We start from the raw sequence: 16,993 nt of genomic DNA, 5'->3' as shown, positions 1-16,993 counted from the left end.
TATCCGTAATACAGAGTAATGTCATAATAGTTTGACTACTTTGTAGCATTTGATTTATGTAGGAGTTGACTCTACTGCATAAATCGAAATACTTACTTAGGGCCCCCATTACCCACTCCCGCCAGTCGTACTCCTTGAATCAATTGCTTGGTCTGTTTCCATTAAACAATCCTCGTCACTCTTAACATTCAAGCTCCTTATTTTACCCCTCTCTTTTGCAGCTCCCTTGCCACCCTCACCCCTCTAAATCAGCCCCTTTACTCCCCTCAATTCCCCCACTCCCCCTCCCTCGGACCCCACCTCCTCCTTCCACAATGGTGAAGCATTCAAATCCATGCTTGTTCTGCATGATGGTTTGTGCGCCCTCCTCCCGAGTCTACCCATTTATCAATCATAAAAAAGAAAGAAAGAAAAAAAAGAAGAAAACAAAAAAATCCCTAAAGGACAAAAACACTTCAATAACGTGACTCTTCACCATAATAATGTAAAAGAAAGACTTAATAAACAAAGCTCTAGAATTGTCATAGAAGTCAATTTGCCACCAGAATGCCACAATAAAAAACAGCTGCATGATAAGATGGTTCTTGTCAGTGCACAACACTCACTAACCCGACTCGACATACTTTATATACATAAAATTCCTTTTAACACCAGAATCAATGATGATGTTTATTTTAGTTTGACGCAATAAAAAATTCATATGAGCTGGTATTGAAATATGTGAATTATAGCAATTTGCTGTGTATGCCAGGCCATGCAGATCATATCTGGAGAACTAAGAGGTGCAGTCTCTTTCACTTATGAACCATATATTTCCCTGACTCAGCTTGAACAGGCAATGGTGTTTTGAGTTGCATTCAAGATTTCCGATGCCGAAGGAGTAGGTATCGCACATTTACCCACAATGATTATGGCAATGCACTGAACTCCCTAAATTTTTTAATATGACCTCCTCCAGTTAGAATGTAGATGCACAGACAATGGTGAGCAGATTCCCTCTTTTATTGGTAGAGACGCCCACACTATTACTGGCCATGTCTTGATATCCTCCTCTGTAAGTGAGTTGGGCTGTATCCCGCATGTTATCCCTACTGGAATGAGTGAATATAACCTACTAGTTATTCAATGCTTTTCTGGGTTAATAGTGTCAAAGAACCCCTATGTGTGGTTAATATTGCGCCAGACAGGCCTAACGGCATTCGTATGAAGTGGGCAGGAAAAGATCCCAGTAGTGTACTACATCAGTTAGTAAGTAGGAACTCAGTTGAGTTCAGTTATTGCCTGGAGATGATGGTAAATCATGAAAAACTATTGTACACCTTTGATCAGATTGGCCGGATGCTAAACTCACTACTTACACAGCCCTCAAGACCTAATAAAATTAGAAATCGCGGGTGGTTTGACCACTCGTGTACCCAGGCTTTTAAGTGCCTGAAATCAATCTTATACTGTTCCCCTAGAGACCATACAGTTATTACCCTCAGGTCCCTTATGTTCTCGTCCCATTCATTACAAAGTGGAGATGACCATCGCCCGGCAGAAAAAATCAAGAGGAATCCTGGGACCCTAATACAGCCCCTCCCACCGGGAGTACATAAGCAGTACTTAACCAGCATCCCTCCTGTTCTTTTTTCTGTCTGTCGACAGAATGCATGGTGTGCTGGTGCTGCTCCTGCTGGGCTAGAGTGGTGGTGCTACTCTTCTCCCCTCGCTCGGCTGCCTGGCTGTGCGGGCGTGGGGTTTCCGTGGGCTTTCTCCTGGCCTACTGGGCTTGCTGGGAGACTGTCCCTGTTGGAGCCGGTGTACTGCTTTACCTCCCTGCCCTTTGTGGCTGGGACTTGGTCTCCCGAGTTTCTTCCGGGTCGCGTGCTCCTCTTCCCGAGTCTGGCTTGGTAGAGGTGCATTGCTTGCTGTGTTCCTACTGGTCTCCTGGTATCCTGGCCGTTGGGGGGCCTTGTTCCTGGGGTTGGGTCAGGGTGAGTCCCGCTTGCCAGGTTTTTGTTTCCTTCTTGCCAAAAGAATACTATGTGGTAACGAGCGCTGGGGAAGCGCGTTTGTTTCCGGTCTTTCTCAGGGTGACACTGAAGTTGAGCTGCCGCCTGTTCCTGCAGTTCCCGGTGGCGGTGGGGGCCTTGTTATGCTGGTGGCCCCGCTCCTTTTTCTTCTGGATGCATTGTGGTGTGGGGTACCGAGCGCTGGAGTAGCATGTTCGTTTCCTGCCGTTCTCTCCATCGGTTCCCAGATCAAATATCGATCACAAAAACACAATAACATCGCCACAAAAATATCGTATACAAAAATATCGTCATCATATACTTTAACCCTTTTACTGCGGCCGTTATTTCGGCGCAGTGCCGGCGTTCTAGAGAGTGGGCGGGGCCGCGTCGGCCGTTGATTGTTCGCAGCACCAGCCAGGTAGTGCTCCGAACATTCAGCGGCCGACGGCAGCACTGATAGGGTTAACAAGTATTTACACAAATATCGCTATTTAATTATCGTCAAAAAAATTTTTGTTAACAATTATATAGACTACAAACATATCGACCGCAAAAATATCGAAAATACTTAAAATAAAAACACTATTATCGACTTACAAATAGCCTAATAACTTATACAAAAAATATCGACAATATTATTCAACCTTAAATAAACAATCCTCTCAACTACGTAACAATTTAATTAATAAAAACATTTAAATAAATACTAATCAAACAAATATAAGTATAGTATATACTTAAAATATATATAAATACATTATTTATACACCAATAAATATAAACATACTTATTAATTAGAATATAATCAATAAAACATATTTATTAACATACATTGCATATACAAACATTTTTTACATTATAAAAAAATATATAAATGTATTCTTAAAACACATATAAAACAAATGTAATTATATACCACTAACTAAAAACAAATAAAATACCCTAATTAAAAAGTAACGGCTACCAAATTCAAAATAATTTTCTCAACCAATACATTTAAAATACAACACCATTAACCAATTAAAACTCAGAACTACTTAACTAACAACTATAAAAACAATTACCTAACTAACTAAAATTACAGTTTTTTGGCCAAACACCGAGGAAGACTGTTACTTTTCTGAAGAGAGAGACAAAGAAATTCTACAACAACTACTACAACCGATTATACAACAACACAAGTAAGAAAAAGCTTATTTTATTGACTATTAAATCCTCAACATCCTTAATTTATTCCCTAAAGTATATAAATGTTCTCTTTTTTTATTAAAACAAAACTTCCTATCAGCAACAGCAAAAAGAATAATCTACAAAAACTATTTGCTACCTTATCCATTCCTACATAGAAAAGTAACTAATAAATAATAAAGTAGCAAACTATACCTAAAAATAAAATGACATTGTCTAATATTGTTACAAAGATACAAATTTAACACATAACTAATACAAATATTTTCCATTTCAGCTACAACAAATTTCATCTATCAAAGAACATCCACCAAATTAAAATCTTCCACTAGAAAAAGTAAGTATGCTTATAGTTTAAATAAATAATAACAAAAGAGAAATAACAAAGTATCAAACAATATTATTAATTAAATCTATTTTCTACCACAACTATAGGAATTACAACAGTGAAACTTCAATAAAAAGAAATAAAGCCGTCAACAAAACAGAAAGAACAATATTGTAAGTATTATTTTTAAATTACTAATTAAACATAGAATTTTTTATATAACTATTGCATATTTACTAAAAATACACATATATGTCTTCACAGATACACCCTAGAAATGTCTGAAGGAACTACTTTTATCACATCACAAAAAGGAAAATTAATGCTCAGCTACATGGGTTATACCTACACCCAAAAAAAAGTCAAAGATAACCAAACACATTGGAAATGTAGCAAATTCTATTCAACAGCATGTTATGGTGGAGCTAAAACTGTAGATAACAATGTTGTGAATGTAAGAGAGCCTAACCATCCACCCAATGTGACTGAAGTAGAAGTAAGGGAAGCTTTAGAAACAATTAGAGAAGCAAGCACAGGCTCCCAACAAACAAGCACTGAAATTTGGAAAAATGTATTAACAAAATTACCTGAACATGTAACAGGACAATTGCCCTCAGTTCCCAACCTCAAACGATTATTAGCTAAAACTAAAAGAGCATCTGATCCAACTCCACCCCCACTCCAAACTTTCCAAGAAATAGAAATAATACCAGAATATAGTATTACTTATAAAGAAGACAAATTCCTGATGTATGCCAACAAAAGCCATGATAAAAGAATTCTGATTTTTGCAACAAATAACCTGGAAAAATTAAAACATTGTGAAACATGGATGATGGACAGAACTTTTAAAGTGTGTCCAAAACCGTTTTACCAACTTTATACCATTCATGGTGAATATCAACAAACTAATATTCCCTTAATTTATACATTTCTGCCAAATAAAACAAACCCCACCTACATAGAACTATTAACAACAATAAAAGAATTGACAGATGATTACTCTATCCTCAAAGAATAATAATAGACTTTGAAATAGCTATGATACAAGCTATACTAAAAATATACCCACACACTGCCATAAAAGGGTGTTATTACCACTTTAATCAAAGTATATGGAGACACCTCCAAAAATCTACCTTAAGTATTGACTACTCTACCAACAGCAACTTTGCTCACCAGATAACATTTTTTATTGCACTAGCATACGTACCAACAACAGAAGTGGCAACTTACTACAATATATTAATTGACAGTCCTTTCTACCGCACTAATGAAAAAAATTAAGCACTTGTTAGATTATTTCGAAGACACCTGGGTAGGAAGATTGCACCGTTCAGTTCACCGCAGACAACCAAAATTCCAAATTTCCTGGTGGAATGTCTACTATAGCACTATTGCACAAAAATCCAAAACAAATAACGCAGTTGAAGGATGGCATAATGCCTTCCAAGCCACAACGGGGAGAGGACAACCAACACTACACAAACTTGTCCAATCAATAAAAAATGAACAAAGTTACCAAGAGCTAAGAATTGAACAATCTTTATCAAAAATAGGACCAAAACTAAGCAAACAAACAATAAATATGTATGAATACCTCCAACAAAAAAAACAAGAATGTATCCAAGTATCCAAGGTCTAGAATACATAGAACTAATAGCAAAATCCATTATTTAATTAAAGACAAATAGCAAACTGTAAAAACATATAAAACACAGAAAAAAATAATTAATTTTTTATATTAGTTAAAATATGTCATGAAGTGTCAGATATAAATTGTGGATGCACAGTTTCTACACGTCCTTTGGTCCTGCACGATACTGCAGCCTTATTGGACCGCGGTGTCGACCGCCCTGGCGACGGTGACAGGGGGCACCTTACCACATACGTGGGAAGCTTGTCTGCTGGGGTTATTTGGAAGGACGAAGCAGACGAGAGTCCAGGCAAGATTCTGGGACCTAGGACTGATTACGGCGAAACGTCTCATTAACAAGCGTTGGAAGCATAGTCTCCCCCCCAAACGGTGCAGTGACGACGCTCACTGGATAACTGGGCGAGGGCTGAGAGTGTAGCACTGCACCGGGAGGAGACGGCGGGGCTCCGGATGTACCCTATTGCGCTAGAGTGGGATGGTGCCCTGGCGGCCTACCACCAGGTGTGCCTGCAGAATGGCATTACGTGAGCGTTCCCTCTGTACACTCTAACGACGCCCCCTAGAACTCTTCTCGCTCCCAACCTCCCCCCTTCCCCCCCTCCCCCCTCTTCTTCTCTCCTCCTTCCGTACCCCCCCTACCCCCCCCATCGGCGGCGCTTCCCCTGCACCCTACTGCACCCGTGAAGGCTCCTACGATTACTGCATTGCCGATGACATGCCACATTCGGCTCACGCTCCCCACCACACCACCGGCTCCACACACACACACGTGAACACGGTTAGACACCACCTGGTTTATGGTTTTCTATATATCTGGAATTGTTCTTTATAGTTAGTAGTAGTAGGATTTTCTTTTTCAAATAATGCAAATTGAATGTGTACTATATTGCCCATGTGAACAACTGATCTGTTTTTCCGGTCATAATATACTTTGAGCGCTATGGGGAATGATTCTAGGTTATGCAGTTGCAATACAGAAGTTATTTGCACCAACATTGGGCACTGCCACTACTGTCCATGAATGTATCACACACCAGCTGGTGCTATACGACTTTGTAATGCTGTCTACTTGTGCACTTGTTTAGTTTGCTCTCTCCTGCCATACCTCCATGAGGGTGGGATGGTCCACGGAACCTAAGACTCCATACCTCAAGTAACAGCGCCTTTTATTTACTATCGCTGCATATGTGTACTGTTGTATAATGACAAAATGCAATAAACATATTCAAACAAAAAAAATGAAGTGTCAGATATAAATTAATATCATATTACATAATATAAGTAATACAAAAAATACATTCACAAATAAACATTACCCACCCAAAAAACAGAATAAAAAAAAACTTACGGTTGTGTAGCTGTAGCATATCCTCGAAATAGATGATGTAAAAACCAATACAAGGGAAAAGCAATCCACATAGAAATGACAAACCTCAAAAACTGGAAATATACAACTGTATAAAAAATCCAACGTAGCAATCCTCTCAATAACAAAACCATAAAAACCCAAAAATATTTCACTATAAAAAACCGCACCAAAATCGCGAATAATAAGGAAATGTATATATACTGGTTGTAAAACAAGTAACAACAATTTCCTTTATTAAAAAAAACAAAAAACAAGAACAAGTCCGTCCGTTCATCAAATCCGGCACCTGTAAATAAAATACAAACAACACCCACCCATAACAAATAATAAACCCAGAAATAGAAATATCAACATATAAAACTTATAAACACACGTAATACAATAGTAAGCGCAAAACATTAATATTACATTAACATTAGATAGTACACAAACTACGCAATAACAAACCGACGTAAATAACACGTAAATTTCACAAAAACAGTTAAATAACACTATTACTAACACATCTGCGCTACCACTAACTAAACAATACCTTAAAACTAACTTAAAAGTAATTAAAATCAAACTTACAGTAACAAACACGAAGCAGCTCCCAACCGTGAGGTTCCGACTTCACGAATGACCCAAATAACGATGTAGATAGTCTAAAAAGTAAACTAAGGAAAACAAAATGGTGGCATAAGTAAAACAAAAATAGGACTAAATCCCCATAGAAATGAATGGGAACAAATAAAAAATTGTTGAACATTTTTTTTATGTGGAAAATAAACATATTAATATTGTAAAATATACTTTAATTATTATATGTGAAAAAATATATAATACAAAAATTAATGTATATTAAAAATATGTTTATAACATTAACTTTTTATTTACTTATAATATACAAATGGTAAAAAATGTATATATGTACTTTTGCAAATAAAACTAATGTGTAAATTATTTAACATATTAAATTGTATTGAAATAAATAAAAGTTAACATGCTAAATAAGCGGCGCAGCGGACGCGTGCAGCGGGCGCGCCGGAAGCGAGCCGAAGTCGAGCCAAAGTCCAGCCCGTCTCCGCCCGTCCGAGGCCGACCGGGGCTCGGGGCCATGACCCCTGGTCGGCCTAGGCTCCCCCACATACAATATGGAAGACAGGTATTGTTAGATCTATGTCCGTCTATCAGTGCACTCTGCTGGCACACTATGGAGGCGGCATCTTTTCATAGCTGCCCCGCATGTTCTTTTAAATTTGTTAAAGATCAGATGATAGACTTGGACAAAGAAAGGGTACAAGTAGGACTGTTAAATTGTAGATCACTCAACAAACATAGCAATCAGATCCATGACCTACTTGTAGACGAAGCGCTTGACATATTATTTATAACAGAAACTTGGCTAGGAGATCACTCGGACCCCGAAATCATAGAAGCCATGCCACCTGGTTACTCTCTCTCCAGACTAGATAGGAAGGAGGGGAGGGGCGGAGGGATTGCAATAGCGATCAAAGTTCCATTGGAATGCTCTCTATCACCCCTGCAGATTGACCATGGTGAAGCGGGTCTTTTCACAATTATACTTGGAATTCAACACTCTATATCGGGAATCCTTGTCTATAGACCCCCAGGCAGGCTCTATGACTTTACTACTAGTCTGGCGGAAGCAGCTGCCCACCTAGCCATAAGGAAGAACAGGATTTTGGTACTAGGGGACATGAATGTCCATTTTGATGACCTACTAGATAAAGAGGCAAACGACATCAGGCAAGAGCTACAGGCCCTGCAATTAAACCTAAAAAATTGCTCCCCTACCCATAAACATGGTCACCTATTGGACCCTGTCTTTGGGAACTTGAACGGAGTGAAAGTTCAGCCACCCTTACCGGTACCCTGGTCAGATCACTTCTTAATTCCATTCCACATTTGGATATTAGACTCTGGAATAAAGAAAGACAATAATAACCGGTACCAATGTCGGAAATGGAAAAATTTCTCACAAGAAGCCTTTAACAAATTACTCGAGCTAGGAGGGCCGCCAGGGGGCACGGACAGCGAAAGCGCAAACTGGAGGTTAGAAGAACGTATTTTAAATGCCTTAGATAGCACAGCCCCTATACGCACTAGCAAAAAACCTAATTGCAGAAAGCAAACCGCCCCTTGGTTCACACCTGAGTTACAGGTGGCGAAATCCATTTGTAAAAAACTAGAACGACAATGGCGCCTAAACTTCTGCCCTACAATCAAAACCCAATACAAAAAAGCACAAAAGGAATATTATATCAAAATACGTACCACTAAGGCCAGGCATTATACATGTCGCATTGGGGAAGCAGAGAATTTCGCTAAGGAGCTCTTCAAAATTTTTAAGGAGATCTCAGTACTAACCAATGACAACACTACCCAAAACGACTCAGTGGAAACATGCAACAAAATCGCTAACTACTTTTCTGGTAAAGTTAAAGACATCTATGCCACCTTTTCTGGTAACGTGTCTCCTGGACATGATTTTGTAGAAAGGGAAGGAGTAAGTTCTGTGGAGGTATGCTTACAGAGTTTTACGGTGCACTCCCCAGAAATTCTCGATAGCATATGTAAAAGTATCAAGTTGGGCTCCCCTCGTGACCCCGCTCCACCTAGGGTACTAGGAGAGAGCATGACAGTACTAGAGGCTTTTTTTAGGCATGTGCTACAGGTCTCCTTTGCTTCCGCCAGTCTCCCGGAAGAATGGAAGAAGGCAATTGTCCTACCGATTAAAAAGAAGCCTAACGTGAGCCATGATACCCTTGAAAATCTGCGTCCTATCTCCCTGCTACCTTATTTAGCGAAGGTGGCGGAAAAGGTGGCTAACACTCAGTTAGTGGCCCATCTGGAAACTAACAATCTCCTTCACGCTTCTCAGTCTGGCTTTCGGCCGGGCCACTCCACGGAGATGGCCCTTCTAAGAGCTACTGAAACCTTGCGACTAGGAGCAGATGCTGGACATACCATGGCACTCATCATGCTGGACCTCAGTGCCGCGTTTGACACTGTAGCACACTCCATCGTGCTACAGTGCCTAAGCAAAGCCGGGGTCACTGAGTCGGCACTGGGCTGGCTGAAAGCGTTTCTCACCGACCGTAGCTTTCAGGTACAGCGGGGAACTTTCGTCTCAGACAGCATAGCCTTAGAACAAGGGGTGCCTCAGGGCTCTGCCCTGAGCCTCACCTTGTTCAACCTATACATGGCTCCGTTAGCAGACGTGGTGCAATCGTACGGTGTAGAATTAGTTTCATACGCCGACGATACCCAACTGCTGATCTCGCTATCTCAGGCTCCTAACACGGCAGCTGCTAACTTTAGGGCCTGTATGCAGGATCTAGCAGGATGGATGAATCTGCACTGCTTGAAGCTCAACGGCTCCAAAACGGAGGTTCTGGTGATAGGAGGGAATGACGCAAGCTGGACAAGAGACTGGTGGCCTACCTGTCTTGGCCCACTGCCTACTCCCTGTAAAGAAGCTAAGAACTTGGGCATTTGGATGGATCCCAAATTATCTTATGATGGTCATATTCATAGGCTAGTGGGAAAATGTTTCGGGGTATTAAAAACTCTTAATCGTACCCTGGACCTACTTCCCTTAGAGGCCAGACGTACCATGACCCAGGCGTTAGTGACCTCCCGTATTGATTATGGTAATGTGCTACTCTTAGGAACCACCGAAAAAAATCTTAGGCGCCTGCAGGTGCTTCAAAACACTGCAGCACGTTTGGTCCTGAGACTACCAAAAAGAGCAGCTTCCAAACCAGCTTTGGCTGCTTTACACTGGCTACCTATAAAAAAAAGGATCCTATTCAAGGCTCTGTTAATATGCTATAAGATCACACGGCACAAGGCTCCCCAGTATCTTACGGATCTAGCTCTCGCTTATGAGCCAAGTAGAGCACTTCGCTCTAGGGGAACAGGCCTACTTAAAATCCCCCGTGTCCAAAGAGCCAGATTGGGAGGCCGCTCTTTTAGAGTGCTAGCGGCCAGCAAATGGAATTTACTCCCAGTGAATATTAGGCTGGCAGAAACTGAAACTAAGTTTAGAAAACTTCTAAAGACCCATCTTTACACTTCGTAGACTCTGTCAGGGCCCGGCTCTGTCTCTGATTTCTCCACTAGCGCGGGGACACGCCGTGACGGCGTCACCATGCGCTCTATAAACTCATTTATTATTATTATTATTATTAATAAAACATTATGTTAGCAAATTTACAATGTATATATATATTACAACTACTGCATTTTTGTACATCATTAAATACGAATGTAAAAAAGTTCATGAAAAATGTACAAATGTTTTCATTTATTAATATAAACAACACAATAAAGACTGTATATTCCTGACAAAATTATACTATGATACTTTATAATTATACAAGCATTACAAATAAATAATAAAATGTTACAAAAATGTGTAATTCATTTGCAAATATATGTTATTAAATATAATTTCTTTAAAAGTTCAAAATATATGACAAAATATTCAAATAAAATATTCCAAACAATAACAAGTTGTATTTATTTACAATATTGTAATAAAAAATAATTCAATAATCATAATTCACTATTATAACTCCAAATACAATTAAAGTGCAAGAAAATATTGCATAGTAAAATATAATAATTTACTATTCTAAATCCAAATACAATATAAATCATTGAAAATGCTGGACAGTAAACCATAATAATTTACTATTCTAACTCCAAACACAACATAACTCAGGGAAAGTGCTGGACAGTAAACCATAATAATGTACTATTCTAACTCCAAGTCCAACATAACTCAGGGAAAATGCTGGACAGTAAACCATAATAATTTACTTTTCTAACTCCAAGTCCAATATAACTCAGGAAAAATGCTGGACAGTAAACCATAATAATTTGCTATTTAACTCCAAACGTAACATAACTCAGGGAAAGTGCTGGACAGTAAACCATAATAATTTACTATTCTAAATACAAGTCCAACATAACTCAGGGAAAGTGCTGGACAATAAACCATAATAATTTACTATTCTAACTCCAAACACAACATAACTCAGGGAAAGTGCTGGACAGTAAACCATAATAATTTACTATTCTAACTCCAAGTCCAATATAACTCATAGAAAGTGCTGGACAGTAAACCATAATAATTTAATATCCTAACTCCAAACGCAACATAACTCAGGGAAAGTGCTGGACAGTAAACCATAATAATTTACTTTTCTAACTCCAAGTCCAATATAACTCAGGAAAAATGCTGGACAGTAAACCATAATAATTTGCTATTTAACTCCAAACGTAACATAACTCAGGGAAAGTGCTGGACAGTAAACCATAATAATTTACTATTCTAAATACAAGTCCAACATAACTCAGGGAAAGTGCTGGACAATAAACCATAATAATTTACTATTCTAACTCCAAACACAACATAACTCAGGGAAAGTGCTGGACAGTAAACCATAATAATTTACTATTCTAACTCCAAGTCCAATATAACTCATAGAAAGTGCTGGACAGTAAACCATAATAATTTAATATCCTAACTCCAAACGCAACATTACTCAGGGAAAGTGCTGGACAGTAAACCATAATAATTTACTATTCTAACTCCAAGTCCAATATAACTCAGGGAAAATGCTGGACAGTAAACCATAATAATTTACTATTCTAACTCCAAGTCCAACATAACTCAGGGAAAGTGCTGGACAGTAAACCATAATAATTTACTATTCTAACTCCAAACACAACGTAACTCAGGGAAAGTGCTGGACAGTAAACAATAATAATTTACTATTCTAACTCCAAGACCAACATAACTCAGGGAAAGTGCTGGACAGTAAAGCATGATAATTTACTATTCTAACTCCAAACACAACATAACTCAGGGAAAGTGTTGGACAGTAAACAATAATAATTTACTATTCCAACTCCAAGTCCAACATAACTCAGGGAAAGTGCTGGACAGTAAACCATAATAATTTACTATTCTAACTCCACACACAACATAACTCAGGGAAAGTGCTGAACAGTAAACGATAATAATTTACTATTCTAACTCCAAGACCAATTTAACTCAGGGAAAATGCTGGACAGTAAACCATAATAATTTACTATTCTAACTCCAAATCCAACATAACTCAGGGAAAGTGCTGGACAGTAAATCATAATAATTTACTATTCTAACTCCAAGAGCAATATAACTCAGGGAAAGTGCTGGACATGAATCCATAATAATTCACTATTCTAACTCCAAAACAAATATAACACAGGGAAAGTGCTGGACAGTAAACCATAATAATTTACTATTCTAACTCCAACCACAACATAACTCAGGGAAAGTGCTGGCCATTAAACCATAATAATTTACTAATCTAACTCCAAAACCAATATAAGTCAGGCAAAGTGCTGGACAGTAAACCATAATAATTTAATATTCTAACTCCAAGTCCAATATAACTCATGGAAAGTGCTAGACATCAAACCATAATAAAATTTAATTTTTAAAATTCACAATTAAAATGTCAACATTCCAATTTTTTTTATTGTAATTATTTAAATTTCAAAAAATTGTTACACAACATTTTTAAAGTACTACCCACCCTTATCACCTATAAATACAACATCCCAACACAAAATTATAGACACATTTAAATAACATAATTTCAAAAAATATAAATCTTCTAATTTCAAATGAAAAATTCCGAAAAGTAAATTTTTTTTACTTCAAATTTTCAAAATTTCAATAAATTCTAACAGAACATTTTCAAATTACTACCCATCCTTATCCCCTATAAATACAACAACCTGCTCCTAAAATATATACACATTTTAACAATATATATCATAATTTCATTAAATCAAAAATTTCTAATATCAAATTTAAAATTTTGAAATTTTAAATCTTTTTACTTCTAAATTTTTAACACAACATTTTTAAACTACTACCCACCATTATCCCCTATAAACCCAACAACCCACTCCTAAAATATATACAAATTTCATAATATATAACATTATTTCATTAAATAAGACATTTCTAAGTTCAAACTTAGAATTTCAAGTTTTTTTGTCAAGTTTCAAGTTTATTTTATTTAGCAGAGTTACTTAAAACCATTGCTACAAATAAGTCATTGCCAGTTCAAAAGTTAAAATCGATTAAAAGACATAATAGTTACAGTCCATTAAAAAATACAAGTAATTGTTCTAGCAGCGTCAGTCTCTTTCCTTGTCAGCTGCAATGCTGATCTGATTTAGCATTTTCTTCTCCGCTTTTCCTAAAAATTTCACAAACCTGCAGTTGAACTGCGTGTCCCCAGGTGCAAAGCACGCTAACACAGCCTGTCTCCGTGTACGGATACCTCTCTGATTAAAAAGTGGTTTTAAAAGTCTCCTTTCCTCTGTTAGATCTTTGCCCGTACAGATGAGAAGCAGCATATCTTCTTGCGCTGTCTCACACAGACGGCAGTTAGAATCAGATTGGTTTTTCAGACAATGTGGAAAGTGCTTTGTACATGGCAACAAGCCTAATCTGTATTTTAAATTTTTGATTTTTATATGTTTGGTGAATCCGAAAGCTAAGTACTATTGTGCAGCGTGAGAAGAATAGGTGCCCAGGGTCATCCAGCGATGCGACCTCTTTGTTAGGGCTGCCTTATCTTCAATCCACGATTTCAGTTTTACAATTTTCTTTGTAGCTTTTTTGAGAAGACAGTGACTTGTCGGAGTTGCCCAAAGTTGGGTAAGGCCCGGGATTGACACACTAGTAGCTAAATATTTCGCTGTTGGAGATGACTGTTTCTGTTGTAGCTCAGTCCATAAGTGCCAGTTTAAGGTACCTGGTTTAGATTTCCTTACTCTGTCCCAGAAAATAACTGTTGCACCTTTCTTTGCAATGGTCTGTTTTTGCACGCCAAACTCGAGCCTGATTTGTGCTGGAGAGACTCGTGTAGGGATACCTAAGACCATTCTATATACTTTAGCAACTACGGTGTCCAAGAGCTTCGAATCCCTTCCTCTCTGTGCCTCTCTCCTGTAGGTTATTGTCGGAAGAAGTTGTGCTCATATAACTTCAACCGAAGGGGCGAGTGAGGGGCCCATTAGTCTGGAGTTTAGGTTTCTCTTTGAGACGCCGAAGGCTATGTCTTTCCTTTTAATTACATCTCTTTGGGTTACAAAATGCCCGCCTTTATCAATGGTCACCCCCAGGTATTTATACTCTGAGACTGAATCTATTTGAATCTTATCCCAAAACCAGACAGGTATTTTCTTCAGGTTCTTTTTGATTGTCGTGGTTTTGGTTTTCTCCAGGTTGATGGTTAAATCATTAGCCTCCGAGTATGGAACGTGATGTCTAGAAGACGCTGCAGACCCACCTTTGTTTGACTAATCAATACTAGGTCATCAGCGTAAAGCATGCATGGTAGTACTAGATTACCAATCTTTGGGGAGTGTGTGTTGCAGGCATTTAATAGCGGAATCAGATCTGCAAGTAACATTTTGAATAACGTTGGGGCCAGTACACAGCCTTGCTTAAGGCCTTTTGTTGTTGGAATTTTCCTGGATAGCGTTGACCCGTTGCCGAGCTTTACTTGCAACCAAGTTTCAGTGTGCAAGTTGATCAACAGGTTCAGTAAAACCTGGGGGATGCCCCAGCCTGCCAGTTTCAACCAAAGTTTCTGTCGGTTCACATGGTCAAAAGCTGCCCGGTAATCGATAAAGCATAAATGTAGTGGCGTTCTTGTGGCCTCAGCCTTATCAATTAACAAAGCCATTGTTATTAGATTTGTCGAGGTCCCCACGGATTTAGAGAAGCCTGTTTGATTTAGGGGAATGATTGAGTTATCTTCCGCCCAAAGTTGCAGCTCGTCCAGCAGTGTCCTAGCAAAGTAGTTTGCATCGTTGTCCAAGAGGGCGACTAACCGATAAATTTTGGGATGGGACTTGTCACCTGATTTAAAGATTGGTGAAATTATCGAGATCCGCCAAGATGGAGGGAGTTGGCCTGTTGTCCTTATTTCCCAGAACAAAGGACTAAGAGCCTTTGCCCAGTATTCTATATTTTGTTTGTAGAGCACGGGTGGGAAACCGTTAGGCCTCGGAGCCCCTGCTTGCTTTCCCTTCTTGATGTACTTATTAATTGATTTTGTATAATCATTTAAAGGAATAAGTCCCGGTGATTCTCCTTCAAACAGTTCCTCAGAAATTACATTTACCTCATTGGCTTGATGCTTTAAGGTCATATGCTGCTTTGTAGAGTCTATGCTAGTTTCAGCATGCGGAACAGTTCTTCCTTGCTTAAAGTGGCTTCCAAGGAAAGTGGCCAGTCCTCTTCAGATATATTTGAAAACAGGCCCTCGTGCGTCAGGTGAGTAAATCTTTTTATAGTTTCCCAAAATCTCGCACTGTTTTTTAGTTTAGTGTCCGCATGCAATTTCGCCCATAGGGTATCCTCGTTGTTGTGCCTGGCTTCCCAGATCGCTCGCTTTAAGCATGCTTTCTGTTGTGGCAATTCAACAAGTTTTCAGATGTCAGTTGGATACTGGCGCACCTGCCGCAAAGAGTGATTGATGCCTTTTTTTATGGATTTTATCTTACTCTTTTGTTGCATGGTAAAGTTAGCATGTCCGTGCTTTGAATTAGATTTGATGGGGGTGGAGAAAGTCGTAGCAAGGCATGAGTATACTTTGTCCATTTCTCTATTTCATTGTCCCCTTCCTGTGATTCAAATAGAGCTTTCCTGAAAATTGTCTTGCGATGCCAACGTGAATTTTATTTTCCTGAAGTTAATAGTTGCGGTTGTGCCAGGTAAGCCCTTCCATTTCGTAAATCCAGGAATATTTGTGCGCAAAAAAGTTCCTGGGGCCGGTGATTGCTATCAGCTTTGTCTCACATATTAAATGAAAGAATTTCTTTGAAGAGAGTTAGGGACAAAAAGGTGTAATCCAGCGTTGAATTTTTTGTTAAGGAATGATGAGTAAATGCAGGGGGTGTATCGCCTGTGATTCTTCCATTTGCTGCTCGCAGCATAAGATGTTCTAGATCCTCTATAAGAAGCTTACCAATTTTAGAGGGAGCTGCTGCTGAATTACTTCCCTGATGCGGTATGTTCCATAACCGGTTGTGTAAAGAGACTTCGTCTGCTTTTGATGAGCCAAGTAGATGTAAATTAAAGTCTCCTGTCAGTATCATGTCCGATGTATTGATTTCGCTCATATAAGACTCTACGAAGTTAACCAATTGCTTTGCATCAGCAGATTTCCTGTTAGGATGTATGTATGTATTTATTATTATTATCTCTTTGTACCTATTCCATAATGGCCTTTTTATGGATGAGATTTTAATAGCGATAGTTTCCAGTGTTAGAGCAACTTGATGGACTGAATTTGTGCAGATGTCGCTTTCGTAAGGCGCCAGACCTCCCTGCAGATGACCGAATCTTGCTCTTCTAAGAGCTGGGG

The 16,993-nt window shown here is 38.7% G+C and overlaps 1 long non-coding RNA gene across 2 annotated transcripts in view; it reads right to left on the bottom strand.

Annotated features, from left to right (window-relative positions):
- The window catches only part of LOC144754827 (uncharacterized), a 280,861-nt gene that overhangs the window by 77,135 nt on the left and 186,733 nt on the right, over positions 1-16,993 (bottom strand). For both annotated transcript variants that reach the window (XR_013594770.1, XR_013594769.1), the window contains exon 2: positions 7,110-7,195. This is a non-coding gene — a long non-coding RNA (uncharacterized LOC144754827). The remainder of the gene's footprint in view (positions 1-7,109; positions 7,196-16,993) is intronic.

Source organism: Lissotriton helveticus, chromosome 5_1 (genome assembly GCF_964261635.1).
Source record: "Lissotriton helveticus chromosome 5_1, aLisHel1.1, whole genome shotgun sequence".
In the NCBI taxonomy this organism is placed as follows: domain Eukaryota; kingdom Metazoa; phylum Chordata; class Amphibia; order Caudata; family Salamandridae; genus Lissotriton; species Lissotriton helveticus.
This window is presented reverse-complemented; position numbering and strand designations above follow the sequence as displayed.